The sequence below is a fragment of the Nycticebus coucang genome, chromosome 7 (assembly GCF_027406575.1).
Source record: "Nycticebus coucang isolate mNycCou1 chromosome 7, mNycCou1.pri, whole genome shotgun sequence".
In the NCBI taxonomy this organism is placed as follows: Eukaryota; Metazoa; Chordata; class Mammalia; order Primates; family Lorisidae; genus Nycticebus; species Nycticebus coucang.
The window spans coordinates 127,559,358-127,571,636 of record NC_069786.1 but is presented as its reverse complement, the minus strand read 5'-3'; the positions used below and the strand labels follow the sequence as shown (position 1 = coordinate 127,571,636).

General features: G+C 51.0%; 1 long non-coding RNA gene across 1 annotated transcript; it reads left to right on the top strand.

The window, feature by feature from the left end:
* Window positions 1-591: 591 nt before the first annotated feature.
* Window positions 592-5,507, top strand: LOC128590591 (uncharacterized). The gene is made up of 3 exons (XR_008381298.1): window positions 592-903; window positions 1,066-1,201; window positions 5,375-5,507. It is a non-coding gene; the product is annotated as an uncharacterized LOC128590591 (long non-coding RNA).
* The last annotated feature ends 6,772 nt before the right edge of the window (window positions 5,508-12,279 follow it).

The following is a 12,279-nucleotide window of genomic DNA, read 5'->3' as shown; positions in this document are numbered from 1 at the left end:
TTCATTCCACCCATACTTACTGAGTGCTTATTTTGGACCAGCACTGTGCCAGGGCTGGAGACACAGGACTGCACTGTGGCTTCCAACCACAGTTGCCCCAGGCACTGGGGAAGGGAGAGCTCTCTTTGTAAGGTGGTGGTCAGGGCAGGTTTCCTGGGATGGGCAGAACTGGGGCAGGTAAAAGAGAGATTGAAATTGGACAGAGGGAGGTGTTTTCTTGGGGTTTGGGGTAGGGGCATCACGAATGAAGGCATCCTCTGATCCCTGTGCATTCTCTGGGATAATGGAGATTAGTGGGCCTCAGTCAGGCTGGGAAAAACCTAAAATTAGCCTGACCAGCTGGGCCTGGGCTGTGCAGGACTTCCTTTGACCCCCCTTGCCTCCTCATGTTTCAGAAAGCACGAGTGTGTGCAGGAACAGTGTGCTCTGCCCAGGTCAGGGCAGTCAGACTAGGGCATCCCGGGCCAGGCTGAGCAGGGTTGCAGCTCCCAGCAGAGGCAAGGTCTCGCATATGGGAAGCTCCCCAGTTCCGCAGGGTCTGGCAAGAGGGAAGTGGGAGCTCTGCTCTCCCCCTGTCCTTCTTAACACTACTTCCTCTCCAGCTTGCTTCTTCCCCTTCAGATCTGGAGGGCACTAAGTTTGGCTGTGCCCAGGCTAGCAAACCAGAGATAGCAGTGGGGCACGCCCAGCCGTGGGGCAGAGGCCTAGATGGGCAACTTCCTGGGGCACTGGGGGGGGAGCAACCAGAAAACCTCACCTTTACTCACTTCACCCTGTGCCAGCCTCCTCTCTGACCTTGTTTGAAATTCTCTCCATTAGTCACCACTGACAAAACCACGCAGTGGGTGTTGTTATCATGCCTTAGAAGTTGGAACCGGTCTGAGTGGATGAGGAGCAGTGCGGGTATGCCTGGTGGTGCTGGCAGTGGTTGGGGCTGGGCAGCGGGGCGGACTTGCCCATGCAGTGCGTGTCCTATCGCTACATCAGACACCCGTGACTTGGTTCTTCTCCCCGGAACGCCTCTTTGCCTTCTTACCTTCCACCGTCTAAGGTCTTTTCTCCTAGGTCACCAACTTCAAGACAATTCGCAAATGCCACATCTAGTTATGAAGTCTCCTTATGTGCAATACTGCTGGAAGTTTCTGGAGCATGAAGCATTGATGAGCGTTGGCAGCAGGGGCCTAGGAAGTCTTCCTAAGAGGTAGGACTAATGCAGGACCCTGTAACAAACTGTTCAGCTTGAGCTCAGGCCACAGTCAGTGTTATCTGCTGTGTCCCATGACTTACCATCTGTCCTGCACCAGCCATGCTGGGCATCACATGAGCCTGGCAGCCTTATCACTGGAAAGCTAGTTTGGGTTTCCTCTCCCAACATGACTTACCCCATTCCCAGTGCAACACCACATTTTGTCCACCCTGGCCCTGGGAATGGGGTGGAGCCTGGAATGGCCTAGATTGGGTGAATCTTTAGTGAAGAACAAACTGGCTGCTTGTGGACTAGGCACATTTAGGGGCCCACACAGGATTTTAAAATTCATTGCCCATTTAACAACTGGGAAATGTCGCATAAAATCAGGATTGTGACCTCTTTCAAAACATTAGAAGATGGGGCTCCCACTTGGGGTGACCAGCCATCCCAGTTTCCTGGGGTTCTTCCTATTTAGGCACTGAAAGTTCCTTGTCCCAGGAAGCTCTGGACAGGCTCCCAGAGTTCTGGAGGACAGCAGTGGGCTGGAGCAGATGGGGCTGCCCTCATGACAGTTCACTCTCACTCTCCAGGGCTCATCGGCCCTGTTAAGAGCAGGATTGTGCACCCTCTAAATTTGTGTGCTGAAGTCCTAGCCCCCAGTTCCTCAGAATATGACCTTATTTGGAAATGGGGTCATTGCAGGTGTAATTAGTTGAGGTCACACTGGAGTAGGCGGGGCTCCCAAACCAACTTCCATTCTTGAAAAGGGGGAAACGTAGACACAGACATACACAGGGAGTGTTCCATGTGGAGGTGAAGGCAGAGACGGGGTGATGTTTCTACAAGCCAAGGAACACCGAAGATTGCCAGCAAAGCACCAGAGCCAGTGGAGAGGCCTGGAATAGATCCTCCCCTGTGCCCTTGGTGGGAGTGTGGCCCTGCCAGCTGCTTGATTTCAGACTTCTGGCCTCCAGACCCATGACACATACATTTCTGTTGTTCCAGGCCACCCAATCTGTGTGCACTTTGTTATGGCAGCCCTAAAATACCTAGCGTGCGTTTCCACTGTTCCCTGTGGTTAGGTAGTCATGAGTTCACCCAGCTCGCCTGGCCCCAGAGGCATTGTGTTCTCACCTGCAGTATATCCCTGATGAGTTAAGCCAGGTATTGATGAGGTCCTTCCAGGTGTCCTGTGAGAGGAGGGGAGAGATTGGTGTGGAGAGCTTAGACCCCAGCTGTCAGGGAAGAGAACATTGGCATCCCCAGTAGCAAGGCCTCCAGTATCCCACAGCACCTAAGAGGTAACCACAGACCCCTGAAGCTGGGGGTGTCAGGTGCCTTGGCAGAGATCTCCTAAATTGTGGGGGCATCAGGGAGTCACACCCAGTGAGCCTGGGCAGCCAAGAAGCTGGGGTGACCTTGACCAGGGGCCATCTGCACGTTCAAGGTGTCAATGCCTCCTGGGTTCTGATGGGAGGAGGGGGAGATACCAAAGTTGATGGAAACGGAAACTAGGTCAGCCCTTTCACATTGGCTAATTCAAGAGCAATCAAGAAAGTGAGTTATTTGTTCCCATTATGTAGATAAGGAACCTAAAGCACTAGGAAGCGCCAGAGTCAAAGCTCCTACACCTTTAGGTCCCTGGAACTGCTAGTTTCAACAAGATCACCTACCCGGTCCCCAGCAGCATCTCCCCATGGGCCTCATGGGGTCTCCCTGCCAGCACCCATGCCTCTGGGTACTGCTTCTGTTCCACTCTCTCCATGTTTCCCTGGGTGGTTTTCAGAAGGTATGTCTGAGGGACATGCCAAGTCACTGCGGCCTCATTGGGGTCACATAATGCCTCACGGTGGAGCCAGCAGGAGGGTAGCTTGTCAGAGAAGGGAGAAAATAATCCACCACAGGACTTTCTGCACCAGGCAGGCTCCCAGCACAGCTCTGCCCCTCTCAGTGCTGGTCTGCCCTCCCAGTCCTGGGGCTTCTGCTACTGATGAGAGTGGGCCTGATGCTCCAACCCTCCTCACTGCACTTGAGCTGGCTGCAAGCACCTGCTGGGCACTTACCCAAGGCCCAACTTTCCCCTCTTCCTTACTAACAGCACCCTGCTTTGGGGGGTGGCACTGCACCCAGCTAGAACACTTCCTGGTATCCTTTGTAGCCAGTGGTGTCTGTCGTGTTGACCCAGTTCTGCCCAATGGAATGAGAGGAGAGTCAGTGTGTAGACATTTAAAAAGAATCTCACTCAACTGGTGTGCTCAGCAGCCCTTTGCCTGTGACTCCAGCTTCTCTCTTGCACTTCTACCTTCCTGGAAGATAGTCTGGATGCCTGGAGGTACTGAGCCATATTCAACCATGAGGTGAAACCCAGCCGTGGTGGAGGAGGAACCAAGACTCCAGATCCTTGCTCACACCTCTAAGCAGTGGCACCAGCTCTAACAACTCTGAACTTACCTTTCTGCACTAGACAAACAAAACAAAACAAAAAAACCAAAACCAAACCAAAATACCTTTATTTATTTAAGTCCCTGTTACTGTAGTTTTCAGTTACTTGCAGCTGAACACAGTCTTAACTGAAGAACAGCTCATCCCATGAAAAATCTGGTAGCTTCTTGTGGGATCCCAGAACCCACCCCAGCTACCTGGGGGCAGCTCAGCTCACAGATGGCCATCTTTGGGCCATGCCTCTAGCTGACCGCACCTCACAGTGGCAATGGCCCAGAGTGCAGGGTGCAGGGTGTAGGCTCAAAGAGGTAAAGTTAATTGCCCAGCACAAGATGGCTAATAAAGAGCAGGGTCAAATGTTAAAGTCAGACCTTGTGTCTCAGGGAGGACAGTATTTTCCCTGATAACAGAGTGAGTGGGGCAGAGAGGTGGGGGTTCAAGCCCAGATTCTGCTGTGATTCTCTAGGAATGATAATAGACAGCAGAGGCCCTCCTTGAAGGCTTTGTCAAATGTTGCCTCACAATGTTTTACTACCCTACCAAAATTTTGACCACTGGGCCAGCATGGTGGCTCATACCTGTAATCCTAGCAATCTGGGCAGTGGGGGTGAGCGGATCTCCTCAGCTCAGGAATTTGAGACCAGTCTGAGCAAGAGTGGGACCTTGTTTCTACTAAAAATACAAAAAAACCAGGTTGTGGTGGGCACCTGTAGTCCCAGCTACTTGGGAGGCTGAGGCAGGAGGATCATTTCAGCCCAAGAGTTTGAGGCTGCTATGAGCTATGATGATGCCAGGTCATTCTGCCCAGGGTGACAGATTGAGACTCTGTCTAAAATAAAATAAAATAAATTAAATTAAAAACAAAAATTTGACTCCATCTCCCAATCCCCTTTACTGTGCTGTATTTTTCCCTGTAGAACAGATCACCTTCTAACACATGATATAATTTACTTTTTAGCATGTCTGTCATAGGGTGCCTGGCACCCCTCTCCTGCTTCTAGAACGTAAACTTCACAAGGACAAGAATTTGGGTTGCTGTGGTCATATGATTCAAGGGCTTAGATCAGGCGTCCTCAAACTTTTTAAACAGGGGGGGCAATTCACTGTCCCTCAGACCGTTGGAGGGCTGGACTGTAGTTTAAAAAAAAGAAACAACTATGAACAAACTCCTATGCACACTGCACATATCTTATTTTGAAGTAAAAAAACAAAACAGGAACAAATACAATCATACCGCCTCATGTGGCCCGCGGGCTGCAGTTTGAGGACCCCTGGCTTAGATGCACATTAGCAGGAAGAAGGTGGCTGTTGAACTGAATTAAACAGCAAAGTTTCCTAAACGCCAATGACTATGGGCTGAATTGTGTCCCCTGCAATTCCTGTGTTGAAGTCCTAACCCTCATTATCTCAGAATGTGGCTATATTTGGAGATAGGTCTGGCAGTATTTTTCAGCTTTTTTTTATCTCATGGCACACAGTTACCTATAGTTAAACTTCCGTGTAACACTTAAATTATGTTGATCAAAAGGACAATATACTTACTGTGCATTGAACATCTTTCGAAAGTAATTTAATTAATGTTCTTTAAAAATTTTCACAGCATACCTAAGACCCTCTTATGACATGGCACACTGGTTAAAAATGACTGGTCTTTGAGAGATAATTAAGTTAAAAGGAGGACTGGGGAGAGATAATTAAGTTAAAAGGAGGACTGATCCAATATGACTGGTGTTCTCATAAGAGACAAGGACACAGACACACAGAGGGCAGACCCCGTGAAACACAGGGAGAAGACAGCTGTCTCCAAGCCGAGGCCCTCCTGGATCTCAGACTTCAGCCTCCAGAATCATGAAAATAAGTTTCTGTTGTTTAAGGCTCCAAGTCTGTGTTACTGGGCATGGCAGCTGGAGCACACTAATACTCAACCTACGTGTGGCTCTGTTCAAAGGGCTTGGCATGGGTTGTCTCATGTGAGCTGAACCACAACCTGAGAGAGAGGGATTGTGCTTACCTCTCGGGTGCAGGACCTGAGCCCAAGGAAGTGAGAGGCCTGGGGTTGTGAGAGGTCTGAGGAAAGGCTGGATCTAGGCGTGCTGGGCCTTATGGGACCAGGGAAAGGAGCTCTGGTTGCCTGACCTGCCAGGGTCCCCTTTCTATCTGGAGCTTCGTGGCTAATCAAGCCTGTCCCTCTACCTACACCCTTCATAATTCCACCCCTCAGCCAGCCTGCACTGGACCCCTGCAAACCCCAGGTCCCGGGCAGGGCACCCGCGTCTCCGTGCACAGCCATGGTGGGAAGCATTTCCTATGTCCCTCAAAGCATTCAGTCCTCATGTGCTGACTTGCAGGCCACCTGGAGAGGCGTGCTCTCCAAGGTGAGGGTGCATGGAGCCTGTTGGTTCTTCTGCCACCATTCCCAGTCAAGATGACTGCGGTGGCTGAGGCCCTGCTCTGTGGCAAGTCTTGTCCGTCTTAAGTACATTCTATAGTTTCTCATTTAATCTTCTTAGCAGCCCTGGAAGATGGTCACTAAAGCTATCACCATTTTACAGATGAGGAAACTGATGCTCAGATAGTGCAAATGTGGGGCTGTACCTCTGCTGTAGGGCTCCATTGCTGGTTGTCTTAGCTGTTAACTGACACCAGCTGTATACCCCGCCTGTGCCGCCTCAGGCCATAACTCGTTCCCCAAACCCCTCGCGCTGGACAGAATCAGGAAGGAAGCTGAGGGGTAAGAGGATGGAAACTGCCAAACAGTGTGACAGAGATCTCAACTCTGTACACATGGTCTGTAACCTCCTGTCCACTTTCCTTCCACTACACGTTGTCTGCCCAGGCGCTGAGATCATCCCTCTCTGTTAGAGTTTCCGCCTTTGCTGGCCTCCCAGTGTTCACTGTACCCAGTTTCACAGGGATGCTGAGACTAGGGCACGGAAGGTGCTACTGCCACAGTTCCTTGTCACTGGTAGCTGGCTGTGAAATGCTCTGGCTGCTCTGCACCAGAGGAGCAAGGGGAATTCCCCTAGGGCTAGAATTACCCAGGCCTTCCTGGAAGAAAAAGGACAGCCAGAGACAGACCTGAAGCCAGGGCCTGTGGGGCAGGGTTGGGCAAGGCCTGCCTCAGAATCCTTTTGAGGAGAAGGCTGGTACAGGGTCTTGTCCTTTCCTCCTCAGGGACAGTGGGAGGCCACCTAAGCTCTGCTTCCAGTCTATCTGGAAGCCCCTCCTTCCCTGCTGATTCCCATTCCTGAAGACCTTGCCGGTCAGATTCTGGGTGAGGTGAGCCCTCGGGGTGGCGCAGGCCCTTATCCACACCCTCCGCGGCTAAGTAAGGGGACTGGTGGGAGTCTGGCTGAGTCTGGCAGGGGCGCTGTCCTCTGCATTCGCTGTGCCCTCTGCATGTGCAGGCTGGGGATACTTGTGCCCAGGAGTACAAGCCATGTCTGTTAGGAGCCTGGTCCTGTCACTGGTCCCTGTAAGCAGACTGGAAGGTACTTGGCACACAGGACAGCAGTGGTGTCAGCAGGCTGGGACGCAGAGACAGGTGGACTGGGTGGCCTTGGTGGGAAGCCAGAGGGCATGACCAGGGCACAAGGCCACACCTCTTGGCCTGGGTCTGAGGATGCTACAAGGCCCCACATCCCCGTGCCTGTCAGCCACCACAGCCTGGCTGAGGCCTCTGGCTGTGCCCCCAGGGCCTATCATGCTCTTGGCACAGACAGGTGGAGGCCACAGAGTGGAGGCCTTCCTGTGCACCCTGCAGGTTTCTTACCTCCTAACCACAGCTCATCCTACTCAGGGGCTGGTTTCTGGGCTCCTTAGAAAAATTAGCATAACTGCTGCCTTCCTTTCCACTCACCCCCATAACCCACAATCCTCCAAGCCTTTATCTTCTCTTATCAGACACCCTACACCCTGTTTCTCATTTTCTGGATGACTCCACAGTTCTAGAAATTAGACCCTGCTGTGTTCTGAGAAGGTGCTTTCTGTTTCCCCAGTGCATACCTCGAGACTCCACTGAATCAGAGGCCCAGGCCTAAGCTAGACCCCCAGCCGGCTGGGCTAGGGAGAGAGCCCTTTCTTTGGGTCCTTGGTGAAAAGCTTCGCAGGCAGGTGACTGGGGTCTGGGTGGGGGCCTTGCTGTACTCCTGAGGGGGTGGAGCGGTGGCGGAAGAGGGACGGGAAACCAGGGAGCACGTGGGCAGAGCAGAGTCCAGGAGGGCAGTAGACGCTTAGCGGGACCTGGATCGTGAGGCAGGCTATCAAAGCAGGAACTGTTCAAGGGATGTGGTCACCAGGTGTGTGATCGAGGGTCCTGGGGCCTAGCTGAGACCACCCGGGCTCAGGCAGAATTGCTCCTTGTCGAGACTGTCCCATGGATCATGGGAGGCCTGGCAGGAAGCAGGTGGCTTGTGTACAGGTCAGGGTGGGACTGGAGACAGGAGCACTGGGCGTTTTTGTTTTGGCTGAAGAGGGCACTACTGATGTGGAGGCTTCCCGAGGCTGTGATGAATGCTGTAGCCGAAGCGGGCTGGGGACTGGAGGAGGAAGCATGCCCAGGAAAGGGTCTTTGAGGACACTAAGCCATCTGGTTGCCACATGGCTGTGTTGGAGACCTGTGGTCACTGAAGAGATCTTCGCCCCAGTTTAGGGAACAGAGGCTACTGCTCCTCCAGAGAGCAGGGGGCCCCAAAGGAGAGTCCCATGCAGCTGGGGGGCTGGATTTATCCCCTCCATGAAACAGTTCCTCCCTGATACATGCATTGCACCTCAGGAGAGAAAGACATTTCCTCGTGTTGTTCCAACACAGAGCAGAAAAATGCACACTCCCCAGAGAAGCAAGGACTCAGAATGGGGACACCCAGAGGAGGGGCCATCATGGCAGTCTGGGGACGCGGAGCTAGGCCTTGAACTAGGCTCACAGGGCCACAGACTTGGAGGTGGGTGTCATGGGAGGAGGGCAGGGGATGACCTGGGCAGAGCCATGGTAGAAATGACAAAGCTAACAGTAACTAGAGGTTGAGTAGTAATAGTAACTAGGGGGCTCCTTCACTATGAGCATAAAATGAGATGCCCAGAAATGCTGGCCCAAGGCCAGGCAAGAGCACCCTTCTGTGTCTGGTAGCAGTTCTCATCATGCTGAGGGGCCTCAGCACACTGACAGCGTGGAGTGGCAGCCTATTTTGGAGTCAACTGGTCCCCCATAGCCTGGTCCTTCAGCTGGAACCCTATGTGACAGTGTGACAGCCCTACTCTTTGGGTAGCTCTGTCCTCAATTCCACCAGACTGCACAGAGGTTCAAGAAGCCCTGCTCTTTCACCTGGCTGTTTCTACCAGGGGACCATTCCTGAGTTTATTATTTATTTATTTATTTTTGCAGTTTTTGGCTGGGGTGGGGGTTTGAACCTGCCACCTCCGGTATATGGGGCCGGCACCCTACTCCTTGAGACACAGGCGCTGCCCCATTCATGAGTTTAGAAGTGATACCAGGAGGGGGTCCGGGGACCACAGGCTCCCTCCTAAAATGGGGGCTCTGATGAGACCGTTGGAGAGAGGCTTTCACTGGCCAGGAGGGGAGACCTGTGTGCACCTGCGTGTTCTTTCAGTCACTTTGGGGCAGCCTCCAGGCACTTTGGAGAGTGCTCCACAAACACGATGAGGAAACTTCACCCCAACCTCAACCCAGGGAAGCCAGAGGCATGATTCAAACGACCTCTGTGCCTCCAAACCTGTTTCTTATCTGGCGACTGCCCCCTCACCTACTCAGTCATTAATTTTCTCCTCACCCCCACACACATCCCCTTCCTCCCTAGCCCTCACCTTCTCAATGGCAGGCTCCAGTCCCTAATGCCCCCTCTAGGGCATTCTCTGGGAGCTATAACAGCAAACCTCACTCTTCCCCTAAGCGGCCTGAGGTGATCTGTGAAAATGGTTAGCTATTCACTTGACCCAGAAAACCCCACAAAGTCATGCAAATCAAGAGGCTCAAATCTTCGTGTTCACTTTAAGAACACATGTGAAACTGCCCAGGCCATCAAGGGTATGCATACCAAGTATCTGAAGGATGTCACCTTAAAGAAACAATGTGTACCATTCCGACGCTACAATGGTGGAGTTGGTAGGTGTGCCCAGGCCAAACAGTGGGGCTGGACACAGGGTCAGTGGCCCAAAAAGAGTGCTGAATTTTTGCTGCATATGCTTAAAAATGCAGAGAGTAATGCTGAACTTAAGGATTTAGATGTAGATTCTCTGGTCATTGAGCATATCCAAGTGAACAAAGCACCCAAGATGCGTTGCCCAACTTACAGAGCTCATTAACCCATACATGAGCTCCCCCTGCCACACGGAGATGATCCTTACTGAAAAGGAACAGATTGTTCCCAAACCAGAAGACGAGGTAGCACAGAAGAAAAAGATACCCCAGAAGAAACTGAAGAAATAAAAACTTATGGCACGGGAATAGATGCAACATAAAATAAATGCAAATAACAGTAAAAAAAAAAGAAATGCAAACCTCCATGGGCAGATCTCTCCTAGATGACCTTCAGCATGAAACCCTACTTCTCCCACCTGGCCCTCTTCTCCTGTCAGATCTGGGCCCACCCCCACCTCCAAGTCTGCCCTGATGCCCCACCCCCAACCCTACCTTTAGGCCTGCTCTTGGGCATGGAGCACCTTCCCACCCCAGACCTTTTTTCTCCCTAACTATTATTCCTCCTGAATTTTATTTACAATGTTTATGCCACTCCCTTTTCTCTGATAGAGATATCTCCTGTATTTGCTGGCATATAGGAAGAATGCCTGACTGCAGCTCCAGCTTGGGACCACAGCCTCTGGATGCCTCCCTGGCTCCCTTGCTCTAGGTGCCCTCAGAGGGGCGCCGGGTGGCACAGATGTAATTGTCTGCACTGGGCTGTCTCCCACATGGGCCTTGCACTCCTCAGAGCACATTTTCCAAGATTTATCCTCAATACCCAGCACAGTTCCTGAGTTATTCTACTCCACCTCTCTCTCTATCTTAGCCCCATTTTTGAGTCATGATGGCACAATGGACTACCTTAGCCAATTCCAGGTCCTAAAATTTTTGTTTTCTTTTTACAATACTAACAATCTGTAAAATAAAAACTGTCCCCAAACATTTTTCTGTATGACAAATAAATAAATAAATAAAAATTTAAAAAATGTTGTGGGAGGCCACGTGCAGTGGCTCACACTTGTAATCCTAGCACCCTGGGTGGCCAAGGTGGGTGTACTGCTTGAGCTCAGGAGTTGGAGACCAGCCTGAGCAAGAGTGAGAACATATCTCTATTAAAAAATAGAAAAACTAACCAGGTGTTGTGGCAGGTGCCTGTAGTCCTAGTTACTTGGGAAACTGAGGCTAGAGGATCATGAGCCCAAGAGTTTGAGGTTGCTGTGAGCTATGATGCCACGGCAGTATACCGGAGTGACAAAGTGAGACTGTGTCAAAAAAACAAAAACACACGTGTCTTGCCCTCTGCATTTCCTGTTAACTGTGTCTGATCCGGCTCTGAAGCCTTGTGCAGCGCACGGCTCTTTCCTGATAACATCTCTCTGACTCTCCTCACTGTGGCCTCCCACCCAATCTCTACCATTCAGCCACCACTGCAGCATTTTCAGGAAGCCAAGACCACAGGAACTGCTGTTCCCTCCAAGGCCCTTGGCAACCTCTCCCCACCCCCAGCACAGGCAGCATGTCTGTCTCTCTGCTGATTATGAGCTAGCTCATGGCTGTTAGATCTGCTTGAATAAGTCCTCTTGTCCCAGAGAATTTTCCCATGTCAAACATTTAGTCTGCTGTGTTATGGGTCAGTGGGCAAGGAGATAAGTCTGAATTCTTAAACAACCTTGTAAACATGGGACATCTGCCTGAAAAGAAATCAAACAGCATGTATCACACTGTCCTCAAATTTCAAGACCCTTTTAAAAAATACAGGCCATTATTTTATGTTTTAAGTCCTAAAGAAATAGATTTTCTTTTTATTTTTATTTTTTTTTTATTTTTGGCCGCAGCTGGGCTTGAACCCGCCACCTCCGGCATATGGGACCGGCGCCCTACCCGTTGAGCCACAGGCGCCGCCCAAGATTTTCTTGTAATAATTCAAATATTTCAGAAACATATCCTTTGGAAGATGAAAGTCCGTCAGAAATCTCCCAATTGGATATCTGCTCCTAGTACTAATTAACTATTGGTAATCATTTGGTGTATGTTGCTTAGATTTTTTTTTTCTACACCAACTAACACAGATAGTATTGGTATCATAATCATCATTCTTATTATCATGTTACCATAGATACTGTTTTGCAACTTGACAATATATTCTGAACTTTTTTCAGTATTTAGATCTCTCTCTTTTTTTTTTTTTTTTTGCGACAGAGCCTCAAGCCATCGCCCTGGGTAGAGTGCTGTGGCTTCACAGCTCACAGCAACCTCCAACTCCTGGGCTCAAGGGATTCTCCTGCCTGGGGTCAAGTGATTCTCCTGCCTCAGCCTCCCAGGTAGCTGAGACAACAGGCGCTTGCTGCAACACCCGGCTATTTTTTGGTTGCAGCCGTCTTTGTTGTTTGGCAGGCCCGGGCTGGATTCGAACCTTCCAGCTCAGGTGTATGTGGCTGGCGCCGAGCCTAGT